At 36.2% G+C, this 21,352-nt stretch overlaps 1 non-coding gene across 1 annotated transcript; it reads right to left on the bottom strand.

Moving 5' to 3' along the window:
- Window positions 1–3,432: 3,432 nt before the first annotated feature.
- LOC112724723 (small nucleolar RNA R71) lies at window positions 3,433–3,536 on the bottom strand. The gene has a single exon (XR_003163872.1). It is a non-coding gene; the product is annotated as a small nucleolar RNA R71 (small nucleolar RNA).
- Window positions 3,537–21,352: the final 17,816 nt, after the last annotated feature.

Raw genomic sequence — 21,352 nt, forward strand, 5'->3', positions numbered from 1 at the left:
CCCAAGCACACACCAAGTGGGCCCCTGAAGTGGATTTATGCATCAATTACTTACTTCTGTAAACCCTAGTAACTAGTTTAGTATAAATAGGACTTTTTACTATTGTATTTGACATCCTGGATTGTATTCTGATCCTGTGATCACGTTTGGGGGCTGGCCATCTCGGCCATGCCTGGACTTTTCACTTATGTATTTTTAATGGTAGAGTTTCTACACTCCATAGATTAAGGTGTGGAGCTCTGCTGTTCCTCAAAGATTAATGCAAAGTACTACTGTTTTTCTATTCAATTCAACTTATTCCGCTTCTAATATATTCATTCGCACTTCAACCTGAATGTGATGAACGTGACAATCATCATCATTCCCCATGAACGCGTGCCTGACAACCACTTCCGTTCTACCTTAGATTGAATGAGTATCTCTTAGATCTCTTAATCATAATCTTCGTGGTGTAAGCTAGATTGATGGCGGCATTCAAGAGAATCCGGAAAGTCTAAACCTTGTCTATGGTATTCCGAGTAGGATTCAATGATTGAATGACTGTGACGAGCTTCAAACTCGCGAGTGCTGGGCGTAGTGACAGACGCAAAAGGAGGGTGAATCCTATTCCAGCATGATCGGGAACCTCAGATGATTAGCCGTGCCGTGACAGGGCATCTTGGACCATTTTCACAAGAGGAGGGGATGTAGCCACTGACAACGGTGATGCCCTTGCATAAAGCCAACCATAGAAAGGAGTAAGACTGATTGGATGAAGACAGCAGGAAAGCGGAGGTTCAGAGGAACGATTGCATCTCCATACGCTTATCTGAAATTCTCACCAATGATTTACATAAGTATTTCTATCCTTCTTCTATTACTACATTTCGAAAACTACATAACTATTTTATATCCGCCTGACTGAGATTTACAAGGTGACCATAGCTTGCTTCATACCAACAATCTCCGTGGGATTCGACCCTTACTCACGTAAGGTATTACTTGGACGACCCAGTGCACTTGCTGGTTAGTTATGCGAAGTTGTGAAGATATGTTTAGACCATGGTTCTGTGCATCCGTTTTTGGTGCCATCGCCAGGGAATCAATTTCGAACAATAATTCACAACCTGAGTAACAATTTTGCATACCAAGTTTTTGGCGCCGTTGCCGGGGATTGTTCGAGTTTGGACAACTGACGGTTCATCTTGTTGCTCAGATTGGGTAACTTTCTTTTCATTTTCTTTTCAAAAAGTTTTCAAAAAATTTTTCAAAAATCTTTCAAAAATTTGTCCTTTGTTTTCGAAAAAAATTTTCAAAATAAAAATATTTTCAAAAATATATTTTTCTTCAGAATTTTTAAGAATGAATTTTAGTGTTTCATAAAGCATGTTGAAGCCTGGCTTGCTGTAAAGCCACGACTGTAGGGCATGTTAGGCGTGTCATGTCTGAGTTACATACTAAAGCTTGGCTGGCTATTAAGCCATGCCTGACCCTTTGATTGGAGCTTTAAACTAAAGAGCATAAGATTCCTGGAATTCATATTAAAAATTTTGGAATCCTTATTTTTCTTTTTCAAAATGATTTTCGAAAAAAAATTAAAAGAAAATACAAAAAATTCATAAAATCATAAAAATCAAAAATATTTTTGTGTTTCTTGTTTGAGTCTTGAGTCATGTTATAAGTTTGGTGTCAATTGCATGTTCATCTTGCATTTTTTCGAAAATTCATGCATTCATAGTGTTCTTCATGATCTTCAAGTTGTTCTTGGTAAGTCTTCTTGTTTGATCTTTGCATTTGCATGTTTTGTTCTTTTCTTGTTTTTCATATGCATTCTTGAATTCTTAGTGCCTAAGCATTAAAGATTTCTAAGTTTGGTGTCTTGCATGTTTTCCTTGCATTAAAAATTTTTCAAAAATAAGTCTTGATGTTCATCTTGACATTCATAGTGTTCTTGGTGTTCATCTTGACATTCATAGCATTCTTGCATGCATTCATTGTTTTGATCCATAACTTTCATGCATTGCATCATTTTTCTTGTTTTTCTCTCTCATCATAAAAATTCAAAAATAAAAAAATATATCTTTCCCTTTTTCTCTCTTAAAATTTCGAAAATTAGATTTGACTTTTTCAAAAATTTTTAAAATCTAGTTGTTTTTATGAATCAAATCAAATTTTCAATTTTAAAAAAAAATCTTATCTTTTTCAAAATCTTTTTCAAAAATCAAATCTTTTTTTTTTCAATTTTTTTAGTTATTTTCGAAAATTTCAAAAATATTTTTCAAAAATCTTTTTCTTAATTTTACATCATATTTTCGAAAATAACATCATCAATTAATGTTTGATTCAAAAATTTCAAGTTTGTTACTTACTTGTTAAGAAAGATTCAAACTTTAAGTTCTAGAATCATATCTTGTGATTTCTTGTGAATCAAGTCATTAATTGAGATTTTAAAAATCAAATCTTTTTCAAAAACTAATTTAAATCATATCTTTTCAAAAATATCTTCTTATCTTATCCTTTTCAAAAATTTGATTTCAAAATATCTTTTCTAACTTCCTAACTTCTTATCTTTTCAAAATTTGTTTCAACTAACTTTTTGTTTGTTTCTTATCTTTTTCAAAACTACCTAACTAACTCTCTCTCTCTCTAATTTTCAAAAATATCTTCCCTATTTTTCAAAATTTCTTTTTAATTAACTAATTATTTTAATTTTTTATTTTAATTTTCGAAAAAAATCACTAACCTTTTTCAAAAACTATTTTCGAAAATCACTAACCATTTTTAAAAAAAAAAAACAATTTTCGAAAATTCTCTTTCTCTTTTCTTCTCCTTTTCTTCCACTCACCTAAAGGGAACCTCTATACTTGGGTAAAAAGGATCCCTATTATTACTATTTTTTTGTGCCCTCTTCTTTGTCATATGAGCAGGAGCAAGGACAAGAACATCCTTGTTGAAGCAGATCCAGAACCTGAAAGGACTCTGAAGAGGAAACTAAGAGAAGCTAAATTACAACTATCCAGCAAGCACCTGTCAGAAATTTTCGAACAGGAAGAGGAGATGGCAGCCGAAAATAACAATAATGCAAGGAGAATGCTTGGTGACTTTACTGCACCTAATTCCAATTTACATGGAAGAAGCATCTCCATTCCTACCATTGGAGCAAACAACTTTGAGCTGAAACCTCAGCTAGTTTCTCTGATGCAGCAGAACTGCAAATTTCATGGACTTCCATCTGAAGATCCTTTTCAGTTCTTAACTGAATTCTTGCAGATCTGTGATACTGTTAAGACTAATGGAGTAGATCCTGAAGTCTACAGGCTCATGCTTTTCCCTTTTGCTGTAAGAGATAGAGCTAGAGTGTGGTTGGACTCTCAACCCAGAGATAGCCTGAACTCTTGGGATAAGCTGGTCACGGCTTTCTTAGCCAAGTTCTTTCCTCCTCAAAAGCTGAGCAAGCTTAGAGCTGATGTTCAAACCTTCAGACAAAAAGAAGGTGAATCCCTCTATGAAGCTTGGGAAAGATACAAGCAGCTGACCAAAAAGTGTCCTTCTGGCATGCTTTCAGAATGGACCATCCTGGATATATTCTATGATGGTTTATCTGAGCTATGAAAGATGTCATTGGACACTTCTGCAGGTGGATCCATTCACCTAAAGAAAACGCCTGCAGAAGCTCAAGAACTCATTGACATGGTTGCTAATAACCAGTTCATGTACACTTCTGAGAGGAACCCTGTGAGTAATGGGACGCCTATGAAGAAGGGAGTTCTTGAAATTGATACTCTGAATGCCATACTGGCTCAGAACAAAATATTGACTCAGCAAGTCAATATGATTTCTCAGAGTCTGAATGGAATGCAAGCTGCATCCAATAGTACTCAAGAGGCATCTTCTGAAGAAGAAGCTTATGATCCAGAGAACCCTGCAATAGCAGAGGTAAATTATATGGGTGAACCTTATGGAAACACATATAATCCATCATGGAGAAATCACCCAAATCTCTCATGGAAGGATCAAAAGCCTCGACAAGGCTTTAATAATGGTGGAAGAAATAGGTTTAGCAATAGCAAGCCTTTTCCATCATCCACTCAGCAACAGACAGAGAATTCTGAGCAGAATACCTCTAAGTTAGCAAACTTAGTCTCTGATCTATCCAAGGCCACTGTAAGTTTCATGAATGAAACAAGGTCTTCCATTAAAAATTTGGAAGCACAAGTAGGCTAGCTGAGTAAAAGGATCACTAAAATCCCTCCTAGTACTCTCCCAAGCAAAACAGAAGAGAATTCAAAAGGAGAGTGCAAGGCCATTGACATAAGCACCATGGCCGAACCTGTAAGGGAAGGAGAGGACGTGAATCCCAAGGAGAAAGACCTCCTGGGACGTCCAGTGATCAATAAGGAGCTTCCCTCTGAGGAACCAAAGGACTCTGAGGCTCATCTAGAGACCATAGAGATTCCATTGAACTTCCTTATGCCATTCATGAGCTCTGATGAGTATTCCTCTTCTGAAGAGAATGAGGATGTTACTGAAGAGCAAGCTGCCAAGTTCCTTGGTGCAATCATGAAGCTAAATGCCAAATTATTTGGCATTAAAACTTAGGAAGATGAACCTCCCTTGTTCACCAATGAACTAAGTGATCTGGATCAACTGACATTGCCTCAGAAGAAACAGGATCCTGGAAAGTTCTTAATACCTTGTACCATAGGCACCATGATCTTTAAGGCTCTATGTGACCTTGGTTCAGGGATAAACCTCATGCCCCTCTCTGTAATAGAGAAACTGGGAATCTATGGGGTACAAGCTGCTAAAATCTCATTAGAGATGGCAGACAATTCAAGAAAGCAGGCTTATGGACAAGTAGAGGACGTGTTAGTAAAGGTTGAAGGCCTTTACATCCCTGCTGATTTCATAGTCCTGTATACTGGAAAGGAAGAGGATGAATCCATCATCCTAAGAAGACCTTTCCTAGCCACAGCAAGAGCTGTGATTGATGTGGACAGAGGAGAATTGATCCTTCAATTAAATGAGGACAACCTTGTGTTTACAACTCAAGGATCTCTCTCTGCATCCATGGAGAGGAAGCATAAAAAGCTTCTCTCAAAGCAGAGTCAAACAAAGCCCCCACAGTCAAACTCTAAGTTTGGTGTTGGGAGGCCACAACCAAACTCTAAGTTTGGTGTCAAACCCCCATATCCAAACTCTAAGTTTGGTGTTGGGAGGTCTCAACAGAACTCTGCACATCTGTGAGGCTCCATGAGAGCCCACTGTCAAGCTATTGACATTAAAGAAGCGCTTGTTGGGAGGCAACCCAATTTTTATTTATCTAACTATATTTTTCTTAGTTATATGTCTTTATAGGTTCATGATCATGTGGAGTCACAAAATAAATATAAAAATTGAAAACGGAATCAAAAACAGCAGAAGAAAAATCACACCCTGGAGGAAGACCTTACTGGCGTTTAAACGCCAGTAAGAAGCATGTTTTGGGTGTTCAACGCCAGAACAGAGCATGGTTTTGGTGCTGAACGCCAGAAATGGGCAGCATCTGGGCGTTTGAACGCCAGAAATGCACCCTGGAGGAGAGCTGGCGTTGAACGCCCAGAACAAGCATGGTTCTGGCGTTCAACGCCAGAAATAGGCTACAAATGGGCGTTCAACGCCCAGAACAAGCACCAACCTGGCGCTGAACGCCCAGAGTTGTGTGCAAGGGCATTTTACATGCCTAATTTGGTGCAAGGTTGTAAATCCTTGAATACCTCAGGATCTGTGGACCCCACAGGATCACCTCAGGATCTGTGGACCCCACAGGATCCCCACCTACCTCCACTCACTTCTTCTCACCCTTCTTTCACACCATCCCATAAACACTCTTCCCCAAAACTCTTCACCAATCACCTCAATCTCCCTTCCCCATCACCTCTTCACCACTCACATCCATCCACTCTTCCCCATAAACCTACCTCATAAACTCCACCTACCTTCAAAATTCAAAATCAATTTCCCACCCAAACCCACCCTAAATGGCCGAACCTTCACCCCCCTCCCATCCCTATATATAACCCTCCATTCTTCCTCATTTTCACACAACACAACCCTCTCTTCTCTTCTTGGCCGAAACACAACCCCTTCTCCCTCTCCTCCACTTCTTCTTCTTTTTCATCTTTTCTTTCTTCTCTTGCTCGAGGACGAGCAAAATTCTAAGTTTGGTGTGATAAAAGCATAAGCTTTTTGTTTTTCCATTACCATTGATGGCACCTAAAACCGGAGAATCCTCTAGAAAAGGAAAAGGGAAGACAAAAGCTTCCACCTCCGAGTCATGGGAGATGGAAAGGTTCATCTCCAAAGCCCATCAAGACCACTTCTATGATGTGGTGGCCAAGAAGAAGGTGATCCCCGAGGTCCCTTTCAAACTCAAAAGAAATGAGTATCCGGAGATCCGACATGAAATTCAAAGAAGAGGTTGGAAAGTTCTAACAAACCCCATCCAACAAGTCGGCATCCTAATGGTTCAAGAGTTCTATGCCAATGCATGGATCACCAAGAACCATGATCAAAGTAAGAACCCAGATCCAAAGAACTATGTTACAATGGTTCGGGGGAAATACTTGGATTGTAGTCCGGAAAATGTGAGGTTGGCGTTTAACTTGCCTATGATGCAAGGAGATAAACGCCCCTACACTAGAAGGGTCAACTTTAATCAAAGGTTGGACCAAGTCCTCATGGACATATGTGTGGAAGGAGCTCAATGGAAGATTGACTCCAAAGGCAAGTCGGTTCAACTAAGAAGATTGGACCTCAAGCCTGTGGCTAGAGGATGGTTGGAGTTCATCCAACGCTCCATCATCCCCACTAGCAACCGATCTGAAGTTACTGTGGATCGGGCCATCATGATCCATAGCATCATGATTGGAGAGGAGGTAGAAGTTCATGAAGTCATTTCCCTTGAACTCTACAAAATAGCCGAAAAGCCCTCTCCTGGGGCAAGGCTAGCTTTTCCTCATCTTATTTGCCATCTATGTTACTCAGCTGGAGCTTTCATAGAAGGAGACATTCACATTGAGGAAGAGAAGCCCATCACTAAGAAAAAGATGGAGCAAGCAAGAGAGCCCATTCATGGAGCTCAAGAGGCACATGAAGCTCATCACCATGAGATCCCGGAGATGCCTCAAATGCATCTTCCTCCACAAAACTATTGGGAGCAAATCAACACCTCCCTAGGAGAACTAAGTTCCAACATGGGACAATTAAGGGTGGAACATCAAGAGCACTCCATCATCCTTCATGAAATTAGAGAAGATCAAAAAGCAATGAGGGAGGAGCAACAAAGACAAGGAAGAGACATAGAAGAGCTCAAGGACATCATTGGTTCCTCAAGAAGGAAACGCCACCATCACTAAGGTGGATTCATTCCTTGTTCCTATTTTTTCTGTTTTTCGTTTTCTATGTTAAGTGCTTAGCTATGTTTGTGTCTTCATTACATGATCATTAGTAGTTAGTAACTTTGTCTTAAAGTTATGAATGTCCTATGAATCCATCACCTCTCTTAAATGAAAAATGTTTTAATTCAAAAGAATAAGAAGTACATGAGTTTTGAATTTATCCTTGAACTTAGTTTAATTATATTGATGTGGTGACAATGCTTCTTGTTTTCTGAATGAATGCTTGAACAGTGCATATATCTTTTGAAGTTGTTGTTTAAGAATGTTAAATATGTTGGCTCTTGAAAGAATGATGATAAGGAGACATGTTACTTGATAATCTGAAAAATCATACAAATGATTCTTGAAGCAAGAAAAAGCAGCAAAGAACAAAGCTTGCAGAAAAAAAAAAGAGAAAAAAATAGGCGAAAAAAAAAGAGCAAAAGCAAGCAGAAAAAGCCAAAAGCTCTTAAAACCAAGAGGCAAGAGCAAAAAGCCAATAACCCTTAAAACCAAAAGGCAAGGGCAAATAAAAAGGATCCCAAGGCTTTGAGCATCAGTGGATAGGAGGGCCTAAAGGAATAAAATCCTGGCCTAAGCGGCTAAACCAAGCTGTCCCTAACCATGTGCTTGTGGCGTGTAGGTGTCAAGTGAAAACTTGAGACTGAGCGGTTAAAGTCAAGGTCCAAAGTAAAAGAAGAGTGTGCTTAAGAACCCTGGACACCTCTAATTGGGGACTTTAGCAAAGCTGAGTCACAATCTGAAAAGGTTCACCCAATTATGTGTCTGTGGCATTTATGTATCCGGTGGTAATACTGGAAAACAAAGTGCTTAGGGCCACGGCCAAGACTCATAAAGAAGCTGTGTTCAAGAATCATCATACTGAACTAGGAGAGTCAATAACACTATCTGAACTCTGAGTTCCTATAGAAGCCAATCATTCTGAATTTCAATGGATAAAGTGAGATGCCAAAACTATTCAAGAGGCAAAAAGCTACAAGTCCCGCTCATCTGATTGGAGCTATGTTTCATTGATAGTTTGGAATTTATAGTATATTCTCTTCTTTTTATCCTATTTGATTTTCAGTTGCTTGGGGACAAGCAACAATTTAAGTTTGGTGTTGTGATGAGCGGATAATTTGTACGCTTTTTGACATTGTTTTTAGTATATTTTTAGTAGGATCTAGTTACTTTTAGGGATGTTTTTATTAGTTTTTATGTTAAATTCACATTTCTGGACTTTACTATGAGTTTGTGTGTTTTTCTATGATTTCGGGTATTTTCTGGCTGAAATTGAGGGACTTGAGCAAAAATTAGATTCAGAGGTTGAAGAAGGACTGCTGATGCTATTGGATTCTGACCTCCCTGCACTCAAAGTGGATTTTCTGGAGCTACGGAACTCAAAATGGCGCGCTTCCAATTGCGTTGGAAAGAAGACATCCAGGGCTTTCCAGAAATGTATAATAGTCCATACTTTGGCCGAGTTCAGATGACGTAAAAGGGCGTTGAACGCCAGTTCTACGCTGCTGTCTGGAGTTAAACGCCAGAAACAAGTCACAAACCAGAGTTGAACGCCAGAAATACGTTACAACCTGGCGTTCAACTCCAGAAAGAGCCTCTGCACGTGTAACACTCAAGCTCAGCCCAAGCACACACCAAGTGGGCCCCTGAAGTGGATTTATGCATCAATTACTTACTTCTGTAAACCCTAGTAACTAGTTTAGTATAAATAGGACTTTTTACTATTGTATTTGACATCCTGGATTGTATTCTGATCCTGTGATCACGTTTGGGGGCTGGCCATCTCGGCCATGCCTGGACGTTTCACTTATGTATTTTCAATGGTAGAGTTTCTACACTCCATAGATTAAGGTGTGGAGCTCTACTGTTCCTCAAAGATTAATGCAAAGTACTACTGTTTTTCTATTCAATTCAACTTATTCCGCTTCTAATATATTCATTCGCACTTCAACCTGAATGTGATGAACGTGACAATCATCATCATTCCCCATGAACGCGTGCCTGACAACCACTTCCGTTCTACCTTAGATTGAATGAGTATCTCTTAGATCTCTTAATCAGAATCTTCGTGGTGTAAGCTAGATTGATGGCGGCATTCAAGAGAATCCGGAAAGTCTAAACCTTGTCTGTGGTATTCCGAGTAGGATTCAATGATTGAATGACTGTGACGAGCTTCAAACTCGCGAGTGCTGGGCGTAGTGACAGACGCAAAAGGAGGGTGAATCCTATTCCAGCATGATCGGGAACCTCAGATGATTAGCCGTGCCGTGACAGGGCATCTTGGACCATTTTCACAAGAGGAGGGGATGTAGCCACTGACAACGGTGATGTCCTTGCATAAAGCCAGCCATAGAAAGGAGTAAGACTGATTGGATGAAGACAGCAGGAAAGCGGAAGTTCAGAGGAACGATTGCATCTCCATACGCTTATCTGAAATTCTCACCAATGATTTACATAAGTATTTCTATCCTTCTTCTATTACTACATTTCGAAAACTACATAACTATTTTATATCCGCCTGACTGAGATTTACAAGGTGACCATAGCTTGCTTCATACCAACAATCTCCGTGGGATTCGACCCTTACTCACGTAAGGTATTACTTGGACGACCCAGTGCACTTGCTGGTTAGTTATGCAAAGTTGTGAAGATATGTTTAGACCATGGTTCTGTGCATCCGTTTTTGGTGCCATCGCCAGGGAATCAATTTCGAACAATAATTCAAGACCTCCCATTAAACCTGATTCCCTCATTTTTTCTAGTTGCCCTGCAATTTTATCAATCTATTTTTTAGAGTTTTAAAGACTATTCCTCTGCCATATGACCAGCCGATGTCGAACGAGTTTAAGCTTTTGAGCTAGTCAAAACATGGGGGAGCCTTCAATTTCTACGTTCCAAACCTCACTAATCAAAATTTGGACTGAATCATCCTCACACCATTAGGTCTGGAATTTAAATTTCTTTTTGAACGTTCAGTTTGTGGATTAGTGTAAAAAAGGAGAGGGACATGGTCTAAACCCATCTCGGACAATCTAAGAACTACTGGATTAGGGAACAGTTGCAGCGATGTTTCTCCCACTAAGATTCTATCTAATCTTTCTTGAATCAATTCCCCTGCTCTCCGCCTATTACTCCAAGTGAAAGGTCTACCAATCATTCCCAAGTCAAGTAAAGCATTATCATCGATAAAATAATTAAAATCTGCTATAGAAAACTATGATTTAAGACTACCGCCACTTTTTTCACTTTGATCAACAATAGCATTAAAGTCTCCTAAAATACATGAGTTACCTTGTTGCTACTGTAAGATTGCTGACAACTCTAGAAATTGTGTTGAATGGATCTATTCATGGCTGCTGAAATGAACACCAATGAGATTCCTTTCCACATTAACGGATGTATCTTTCACCAAAGCCATGATGAAAAAATCTGAACTATCAATTATTTGCACTACCACATTGTCCCTCCAAGCTAGTGCCAAGCCTCCGGCGCTACCCACTGGATCCATAATCTTCCAATTTTTAAAATCACATGACCTCAACTTCATTTTCACTTGTCAAGATTGGTTTTTAGTTTCGCATAGAAAAACTATCTCGGGAGAGTGAGATTGTGACATCCCTTTGAGATTGTGGATTGTCAGGGGTCTCCCTAACCCCGACAATTCCACGTAATGAGCTTCATATCTCTTCGGGTGCCATTGAATGGCTGGCACCCTCCACCCAAGTTTCAGCAATCATATCATCAACCATACAGATCTTCTTAGCCTCATTTTCATTTTTCTTCCCTTGATTTCTTCTTTTTATTCCTCCAAACATCTTACTTGAATCAGTCCCTTGTCTAGCAAGTTGTTTCCACTCAAAACCCCTGGTGGTCATTTATTCATTAGGTAAGTTTTGTGGGAAAGATCAATCAGTGTTCATAGTACTAGTAATATCTTGCAGGACTAATGCCTCACTAGTCTTCTCAATTGACTTCCAAACCACTTCCAAAAAATTATCATCCTCCTTATTACCTCCAGATGTCTCCATAGAGTTATTTTTTGTACCTTTGACACTCAAGCTAGAAAAATTATCTATCAACCAGTTTGGGGTTGGCTTTTTTCTCGGTTGGAGAGTGCTTGAGTTTGAGTAATTGAAGCTGGAGTTATCACCAGTTCCTCCACATTTGATTCTCTTGCCCACTTGATCTGCTTTGACCTACTCGCCAATACGATCCTGTTTAATAGCGTCCACTGATGAATCCTCCATGAATTTAGAACAATGTTTGGAATCATGTCCTAAATGAGCATAGTAGGTACAGAAAATTCCAATCATCTCGTATCGCAATCTAATTTCCAACACCTTACCATTCAGTTTAGCCATACGAATGCTGTCTTTCACCTTTTTATCACCATCCGGCCAGACTTCGGTCTTGAGAATTTGAGATTCTCTTCCACGAACAGAGAAAAAATCAATGTCTATCACCTCTCTAATTATTTTCCAAGTCTTTTCCAACCTGAATAGTTTTGAACTGCTCAGACAGACCCCAGAATTGGATCCAAATTAGAAAACAAGTAATGCTTTTCTGGTCCTGTTTATCCGATTTAACCTATCTTCTCACATGCAAGATATAATCCTTAAAGAGTCAAGGAGATCCTTTTTCAATTATGAGAACATCAAGATCATTCTCAAAGAAGAACTGGAATTGATTAGGACCTCTCTCAATTGATCAGAATCCTTCCAGTTTACGTCATATCATCCTTAGGGCATTGTCAATTGTGCCAATCGAAAATACCTTATCTGCAAAGAGTCTCCCCGAGAGACTCTTAATACAAGCCTCCAACCCCTGAGAATAATCTTCCGTCTTCAATACCACAATATCCTCTCCATCCTCCTCACTACCTGGATCAATTTTAGAGTTCCTCCCTTCACCGAAATTTATATTAGATTCAGAGTGCTAATTGAGGAGAAGTTGATTATAAAGTAACGAGAACTAGGAGTACAAATTGTTGTGATAGAAGAAGAATATAGAAATAGAAAAGTAAAAAAGTGGTGAAAAGATCAAAGCTCTAAACAGAGTACTGATAAAATACTAGCAGAGCACTGGTAAAATCCTAACAGAGCACTAAAAAAGAGTACGTGTTCAAACTAAGACTTCAGTTTATTTTGAGTAAAAGTTGTTGCTTTATATTATGAAAATATGATCATGTATATCATCACTTATAATCATTTTTAAATAAAAACTAGAGTAAACATTTAAAATAGTACTCATTAAATTTTAGATCAGACATTTCATTCCCAATAAATTTTTATTTGTTAGACAGATTAATCACTTCATCATTTTAAGAAGAGATTAATTTTATCTTATAATAATATTTTTTGAGAATTAATTGTCTCATAATAAGTTTATTAAAAAGTTATTTGTCCAACATGCATATTAAAAATTTGATTAAAAGATCATAGACCAATCTATTTAATGAGAGTATTCGATTGAAACTAATTTGAGTGTTTATGAATTATGATTGGTCAATTATAACTTTTGAGTAGTCATTCTTCTCTCAAAGAGAATCCAAATTAAATTCAAAGTGAAATCGTCCTTATATTTCTTTCGTATATCAAACTAAGATTTATTATCTTTACAAGGGTATATAAGGGGAAGAACAAAATTATAGATCCATTTTTTCTTTTTCTTTTTTTTTTTTTTTTTGTGTTGCAGCAAAATGCAATCTTCGATGGGTTCAAGTTCTGTTCCTACAATGATGAACCATATAGAAATGTAAATCAAGTTAGGTTGGTTTAGTAGTTAACTCACTAGTCTACTTAAACAAGTGTCAGATGTTCGAATCCTATTTTGTGCATGCTGCAACCCATTGGTCAGTGACAAATTTTTAAATAGAGATCAAATCCGTGGCGGATTAACCCTTGACCTGTCGGACTAGAAAATACCGTGAAAAAAAAAACATGCAGAAATGTAGGCCTTAAGTTTGCATGGAAAATTGGTTGTAGAAACATTATTCTTTATTCTTGATGTATGCTCAAGCAATGTATTGATGCATGAAACACAACGATTGCTTCATGGTTTAAGCATCTAGTTTGTTTTCATTCCTTGCCCCCCTTAGCTGACATAAATATATGCTCTAGCTTTTCATTTTTTACCCTCTTAGGTGACATAAATATATGCTCTAGATTTTCATTCCTTACCCTCTTAGCTGACATAAATATATTACTCTTCCTACTTGCGGTTGCAATATGCTGACATAAATATATGCTCTAGCTTTCTTTGGTAGACATAAACATATAGTACAAACGAAGCTCCTTTTTTATTAACATGTGTTTTAAGAAAATGTTTTAAAACTATCATTAAAAGAAATAAAGTATATATAATTTTAAAATGTGCCGTTACATAAATTATGTTATAGTTATATGAGATACATACGCATACATAATTAGGAGAATAGTGATATTTACACATAGTGATATAGTTATTCTATTTGATGGGGACGTTCGTTGATTATTTGTTTCTTTTATGGAATGGAAAAGTTTCTAATTTAACTTCTAGAGACAAAAAATTAATTATCTACCATAGTCATCTTTACATACAGGTAGTAGTGTTGGGATAAAGAATGATTTTTTCTCGATGAGAGGACGTTTTGACTGCTAATGATTTCGACTACAGAAAAAATATTTTAACTATGGAAGCAGAGATGGATAAACCGAAGTTGAAAGAAAGATGGTACAAAGAGCGTCGAAGTCGAAAAATAGTTATCTCCTTTCCTTGAGCATCAAGCCTTGCTACTAGACCATCAAGATTTAGTGGAGAACATGGGTGCGAAATTTGATGAGTAAGCTAAAGAAGAAACGTGGAACTTGAAGACTAAGAAAGACGTGGGTGTCAAAACATGGAGATTAAAATTCTTCATAGTCAAGGCTAGGTCATGGCTAAAAAAAAAAGGAGGAGTTGAGATAGCAAACAACATGCTTCATGGCAAGTCTATCTCCATAATCTATAAATAGTAGAAACTCAAACAAATTGGGGACTTCAACTAAAAACACTAGATCATCACATAAACTCATAAAATTTTCAATCTCTGCGACGCAACAGAAAAACAGAGAGTGCAAGTGTATGTGAGTGTTAGAAGTCAAATTTTAATTTGTTTTCTTTTGCTTATTTGATTAATTGTCATTTATTTTCTTTGAATTTTGTTATTGTTTTGCTTTAGTCAATATTTTACACTCTCATTGTCTTCTTTATTTAAATTGGTTTTTCCTTTGTTGTTATATCACTAGTAATTCTGACATAGAATTACTTTGACACCATAATTAAGTAATTTTTGGGTCGAGTCCACTCTTTTTCAAAGGAGTCGTATCTGCTCCCCCGATACTTGAGATCTTGATACAAACTTGATTTCGATACCTTGTTGAGACACCCTGTCAAGATTGCAAAAATCGAGTGAAACAAATTGGCATGGCCGGTGGGACCTTAGGTTAAATTTGTGTAAAGTTGCGTATGCAATTACGCAGTGGTAAATTAATCATGACGGATAGAGCTTCAACTTCAAAAAATACCTCAAATAATGATAGTGAAAATTTTACTAGAAACCCTGAAATAATGGCAGTTTCTTCGACCAGTCTTTCGAGTCAACGGTCGACAGAAAGTATTTCCACTGCCATACTTGTCATATGGGCTCAATATGAATTACCTCCAAATTATTCACCACTTTTGGAGAATCCTAATACCATATAGTCCGACACCTCTGTTAGGTTATCCTCCAATGGTTACACACAACCAATACTACCCTTACATGACAAATTATAATGCTTATCAACCCTTAATAAATAACCCTCCATATCTTGGGACTGTTCCCATACCACAATCAATTCTTACGGTTTTAAATGTCATTTCGACACAGGGTGTAGGAACCCTTAAGGTGTCGATAGGAGGGATCCGTACTTCAATATTCTCGGAGATGTCGAGGCAAATACTTGTAGGGACGTCTTCACCTTATACAGTCGAGTCTTTGGCTGTATTTAGACAACAAATCGAGGATAGAAATTATGATCTAGTAAATATGTTGACACAACAGATGGCTACAGTATTAAATCTAATATTAGAAAATAACAATGCTAGAATAGAGCAAGTTACTTGACAAGTTGAAGATATTGCGAGATCAATTAATCGACCAATTACTCAACCTTTTGGGGGAAATCCTCCTCTCATTTTAAATAGAGGAGATAATCCAAATAGGATATTGAACAAAACTAGAGCAAACAATGCTGCTCAAGCTTATGATCAAAATATAACTCAAGTCGTTGAACAAATCTTGAATAGAGCAGGATTAAATATTGGAGTAACAAATAAACCTTACTTTATATTCCCTTTTTCAGATTATATCTTACAAGATGAACTTTCAAGAGGAGTCAAGATTCCTAAATCCCTCACAAAATTTGCAGAAGAAAGTGAAAAATCAACTATAGAGCACATTGTTCGTTACTCAGTCGAAATAGGGAATTGGCCAATAATGAATATTTGAAAATGAGGTTTTTTTTCTCTTCATTAACAAAGGATGCTTTTACTTGGTTTTTAAATGTAAAGCCTGATTCGATCCTTAGTTGGGTTCATTAGAGAGAAGTTTTCATGATCAGTTCTTCAGAGGAAAAATGGAAGTAACATTGTCATATTTATTGACAGTGAAGAAAGAAAAAACCGAGTCAATCGATGACTATCTTATCCGGTTCAAAAATATGAGAAATCAATATTTCACACCTATTCCTGAACCTGAAATAGTCAAGATGGCTATCAATGGAATTGGTTTCAACATTCGAACGAAATTGGTGAATTAACAATTTGTTTACTTAGTCCAGTTGGCTGATAAAGTTTAGCAAATTAAAAAATTAAATTAAAAAAAGAATAAGCATTGAACAAAAGAAAATCCTTTTTCAATAAAAAGGTTAATTATGTTGACCGCATGAGTGAGAAAGAGTCAAACAATGAAACTGCCTTTGCTACAGAATTAAAACATGGACCTCCTTATGTGTATCGATCTCTTAATCCGGCAAAGGATAAGACTCCTTTATCAGGAGGAAAGACTTATTCTTTTAACCTAACAAAAGCTGAGCAAATTTTTGATATGTTGTTACAAGATAAGCAACTTATACTCCCTGAAGTGAAAAAAAAAGACATCGGTTTTTGAAATTAGAAATAAGAAGTTTTGTAAATTCCATCAAACTTCTGAATATTTTACTAACAATTGTGTTCGTTTCAGGGATTTGATACTGAAGGCTATTGACGAAGGTCGATAAACCTGAAATGAAGGTAGATTCCAATTCCTTCCAAGTTACATCGAATTTTGCTAAAATAGAAGAAGTGGCGTTTACAGTCAATATGGCTTTTGTCGAACCTATGAAAAAAGATGAACAATTCAAATTAGACATGTTTGAAGCTGAAAGGTCCATTTACCCAAAAGTATGAGAAGATCTATTAGACTTCTTGTTGAGACAAAGGGAGGAAGTAGAAAATGTAGCTCTATGCCCACGATGTAGTACCTTGTTCAACACTTCAGCTGCCAAAATGTTTTAATCATACAAAAATAGTAGAGAGCGTGTCCATCACAAAGAATTAAGATAAGTTCGACTGAAGAAATGGACCAAAGGTCGAGAGTCTGCAGTCGCTCTGTCAAACAACACATGCGCACAGCGGTGACAGTCGACCAGAAACTCTAAGGGGTGTCAAGTCGAATTAGAGTTTCTCCGTCTAATGTATCGAACAACAAAATGGGTTCAGAACAATTCCCCAAATTACCCTAAAAATTATAGTTTTAATGTTACTAGAGGAGGTTTTGAAAATTGGACTGGAACCCAAAAAAGAGGAAACTCTAGACAAAGAACAGGAAGAAGGGGCAATGGTCGAGGAAGGTATCAACGCAATTTTTTAAAAAGAGCTCCCTTCATTCTAAGAGCTGTGGCCCAAACACAAAATGCTTATGCCAATACACAGCGCCATATCCAAAATTGACCAAAGAAAGTAAGTCACCTTAGAAGCAGGAACAGAAAAGAGACAAGGTATCCTCGAGCAAAGACCCGGAGAATGAGGAGTTGAAAGAGATATCAGCTATTAAGTCGATCAATTCAACTCCAGAAGGAAAAGAAGTAAAGGCACTGATAGAAAATTTTGACTCTAGTTTCGAGGATGATCTAGATGTGATGTTTGGTGAAATTGGTTTTGGGTATGTTGCCACCGTTTTTGTTCTCCCTTTCGAATTTCAAGGTAATCCTGAAGGGCCTTGGAATTGTCTAGAAGAAAATTGTGATGATATAATCCCAGGTGATGAATGTCGATTTATCGAAAATGGCATGATTAAGGAGGGGTTGTTTGAAAGGCCTGATGAGATTACCAAAGGCCATCTTCGATAACTACATATTGAGGCGAAATTCGAAAGATTGATGATTAATTGCATTTTGGTCGATGGAGGAGCAGCAATCAATTTGTTACCTGAAAGTATGCTCTCATTATTCCAGAAAATCGTCAAGGATTTGATTAAGATAAATTTGGCTGTCATTGGATTCAATGGTAAGTCGGCAACTGCCTTGGGAATGATCCCATTTTAGGTTAAAGTCGGAAGCGTCGAACGACCAACAGTGTTTATAGTGGTACCCACTAAGAAAACTTTTAACATGCTTTTGGGAAGAGATTGAATTCACTAAGAATGATTTTTTCTTGACGAGAGGGCATTTTGACTGCTAATGATTTCGACTATAGAAAAAGTGTTTCAACTACAGAAAGCAGAGATGGGTAAACCAAAGTCAAGAGAAAGATGGTACAAAGAGCGTCGAAGTCAAAAGGTAGTTATTTCCTTTCCTTGAGCATCAAAGCTTGGTACTCAACTATCAAGACTGAGTGGAGAACATGGGTGCAAAATTTGAGAAGCTGAAGAAGAAACGTGGAACTTGAAGACCAAGGAAAATGTGAGTATCAAAACCTGGAGATTAGGATTCTTCATGGTCAAGGCTAGGTTATGGCTGGAAAAAAAAAAGGAAGAGGTGAGATAATGCACAACATACTCCATGGCAAGTCTATCTTCATAGCTTATAAATGGTAGAAACTCAAATGAGTTAGGAGACTTTAATTGAAAACACTAGATCATCACAAAACTCAAACTTTTCAGTCTCCGCGACACAACGGAGGAACATGGAGTGCAAGTGCATGTGAGTGTTAAAAGTCAATTTTTAATTTGTTTCCTTTTGCTTATTTGATTAATTGTCATTTATTTTTTTGAATTTTGTTATTGTTTTGTTTTAGTCAATATTTTACACTCATTGTCTTCTTTTTTTTAACTTGTTATTTTCTTGTTTTTCTATCACTAGTAATTTTGACATAAAATTGCTTTGACACTGTAATTAAGTAATTTCAGTCTACTCTTTTTTCAGAAAAATTTTATCTGCTTTTCGATATTTGAGATCTTGATACAAGTTCGATTTCGACACCTTATCGGGATACCTTATCGAGATTACAAAAATCGAATAAAGCAAGTAGATAGATAGATATCAAGTGAAAAAGAAAAAGTGGATACATAAATATCAAGTAATATAAAAAGAAAAGTAGATAGATAGATAGATATCATTGTATATTTCGATTTTTACTCTGCTTTTGGGGCTGGTGCCATTATTCTTTAAGAACTAGGGGGTGAACGCGGATCGGATATGGCTAAAATTTCGATCCGATCCGCACTAAAATCATCGGATTAGATCCAATATCCGTAGTTTTTAAACTTAGATCCGATCCGATCCACACATTTTGCGGATCAGATATCGGATATCGAATATATCCGCAAAACACAAAAATATTTTTAAAAACTTATTTTTATTAAAAAAATATCAATAAAATTTATTTTTTCTATTCTTTTAAATATGTTTACTCTTAAAATAATATTAAACATACTTTTTTTTAAATAATAAATTAAAATAATACAACATATATGATAACTATTAGTTGAAATAAAATATAAAAAGAATATTTACTTATTTATTTTTTTTATTTTTGTAGATACGCGAATATGCGAATCCTATTAATGTGCGGATAGGATCCGATCTGATTTGATCCGATACTTTTACAGATCAGATCCATATCTACAATTTTTAAATTAGATTCGAATAAATATTGCAAATATGCAAATTGAATCCGATCAACTATTAAAAACGGAAACGATCCTACTCATGCTTCACCTATAATTGATACCGATAAATTTTGATTGATATGCTTAGCGCCTTACATCACCATCGGACTATAATTATATATTTATATATGTTGAAGGTTTCATAAACATTAAAACACAAAGACTTACGTCAACATCTGCGAAATTTCTATTGATTTTTTCCTTTTTTTTTCAATTTAAAAAAGATAATGTCAATCTTCTTTCAAATTTAGATAATATGCACTAATAAACTTGTACATAACAAAAAACACTCATAAATCTAACACTAAACTTTTTTTTTAAAGGGATATTTATAGAAAAAGTAAAAATAAGTGGAACAAATAAAAAGGAGTAGTTGAGATAAATGTATTTTTGTTGAAAAAAGAAAAACATGTCATAAGTTTGAGATTGCAGTCGTTTCCAGTTATTCACCACCAAACATTATTACAGCTTCCAATTGTGAGTGTTGCTTTCAAATATGCTCGAATTTACTATGAATTTAGTAATTTACTATGAACGAGCTATAATAATCCTATTGCAGCTCTTTGGCACATATTCTGGAGTATTCATATTGTAAACTAAAGTTAGGGGCGTTCGCGAATAGTAAATATTAGACAATGCTGTTCCGTACCAACCAATTCCTTCCACCGTGATACAAAAACTATGTTCCTCAAATTATAATTGAACCATATTATTCGTACTACATGTTCTCTAACACTTTTTCTTTTCTTTTTTTTTCTTCTCAATCCTTTTTCTTCTCATAGTCCTTTTCTTATTATAGGTATTGTTATGAAATATTTCTATAAGTCTAATATTAAAAATTAGATTTAAGAGTATAAAAGATTTTAAAAAAGCAGTATGATAATTAAATATTTTTTTAAATTCTAAAAGATATATTATAAAAAAGACACTAACTTCTCATAACTTATTCTAATGTCTAATAACTCAATTTTATAAAGATAATTATTACATTATAATTTAACTATCATTCTACTATTAAAAAAATATTACAATATTGATTATATATAAACCTAAGAGTATCCTATAAAAAGAGACCAGAATAAGACATCAAGCATCTTATAATGAGAATAACTCATAAAAAGAGCAACCTACATAAAAAAAGCTTGTAACATCACAACCTAAAGCTTGTAACGCAAAGCAAGCTTGTAACAACACTATTTTAAATATGTGCACTAAGGTATGATCTCTAACTTAATTTCTTTTGTGATCCATACTAACTTGAGCGTCGAAATTCTTGTAGGAACACCCCTGCCATTAAGAATGACGAATTCGGGACATTACGACCTCGAGATAGGAGGATGGCGACAATATCGTGTCTCCAACCTACTCTCTATAATTTTGTTCAGATAACTCGTAAATTTGGAAGAGAAAAAATACTTATGAACAATATAGAAAAAAAAAAACAGAAAATGCATGGTCACAAAAGACAAGCATTAAAATACATAATACAAAAGTTCCACAAAAAAGATGGAAAGATTTTGTGATCATATCATTATACAATTCAAAGACTTATAATTGCTAAACCAATTAAATGGTCAATGATTTGGAGGCTTAATAATAACATAAAAAGTGTGAAGCAAGAAATCGAAAAAAATAAGTTTTTGCAAATTTACTACAAAAAATACAACTTGACACTCAGATATCAAAGTTTGTAAAATTGGAAGACAGAAACTTGTTTTCATCTTAAAAATTCTAATTAAGCTCTTTGAAGTCAAATCACATTCATACTTAAACACATAAAGGTATA

This window comes from Arachis hypogaea, chromosome 11 (assembly GCF_003086295.3).
Source record: "Arachis hypogaea cultivar Tifrunner chromosome 11, arahy.Tifrunner.gnm2.J5K5, whole genome shotgun sequence".
NCBI classification, from domain to species: Eukaryota; Viridiplantae; Streptophyta; class Magnoliopsida; order Fabales; family Fabaceae; genus Arachis; species Arachis hypogaea.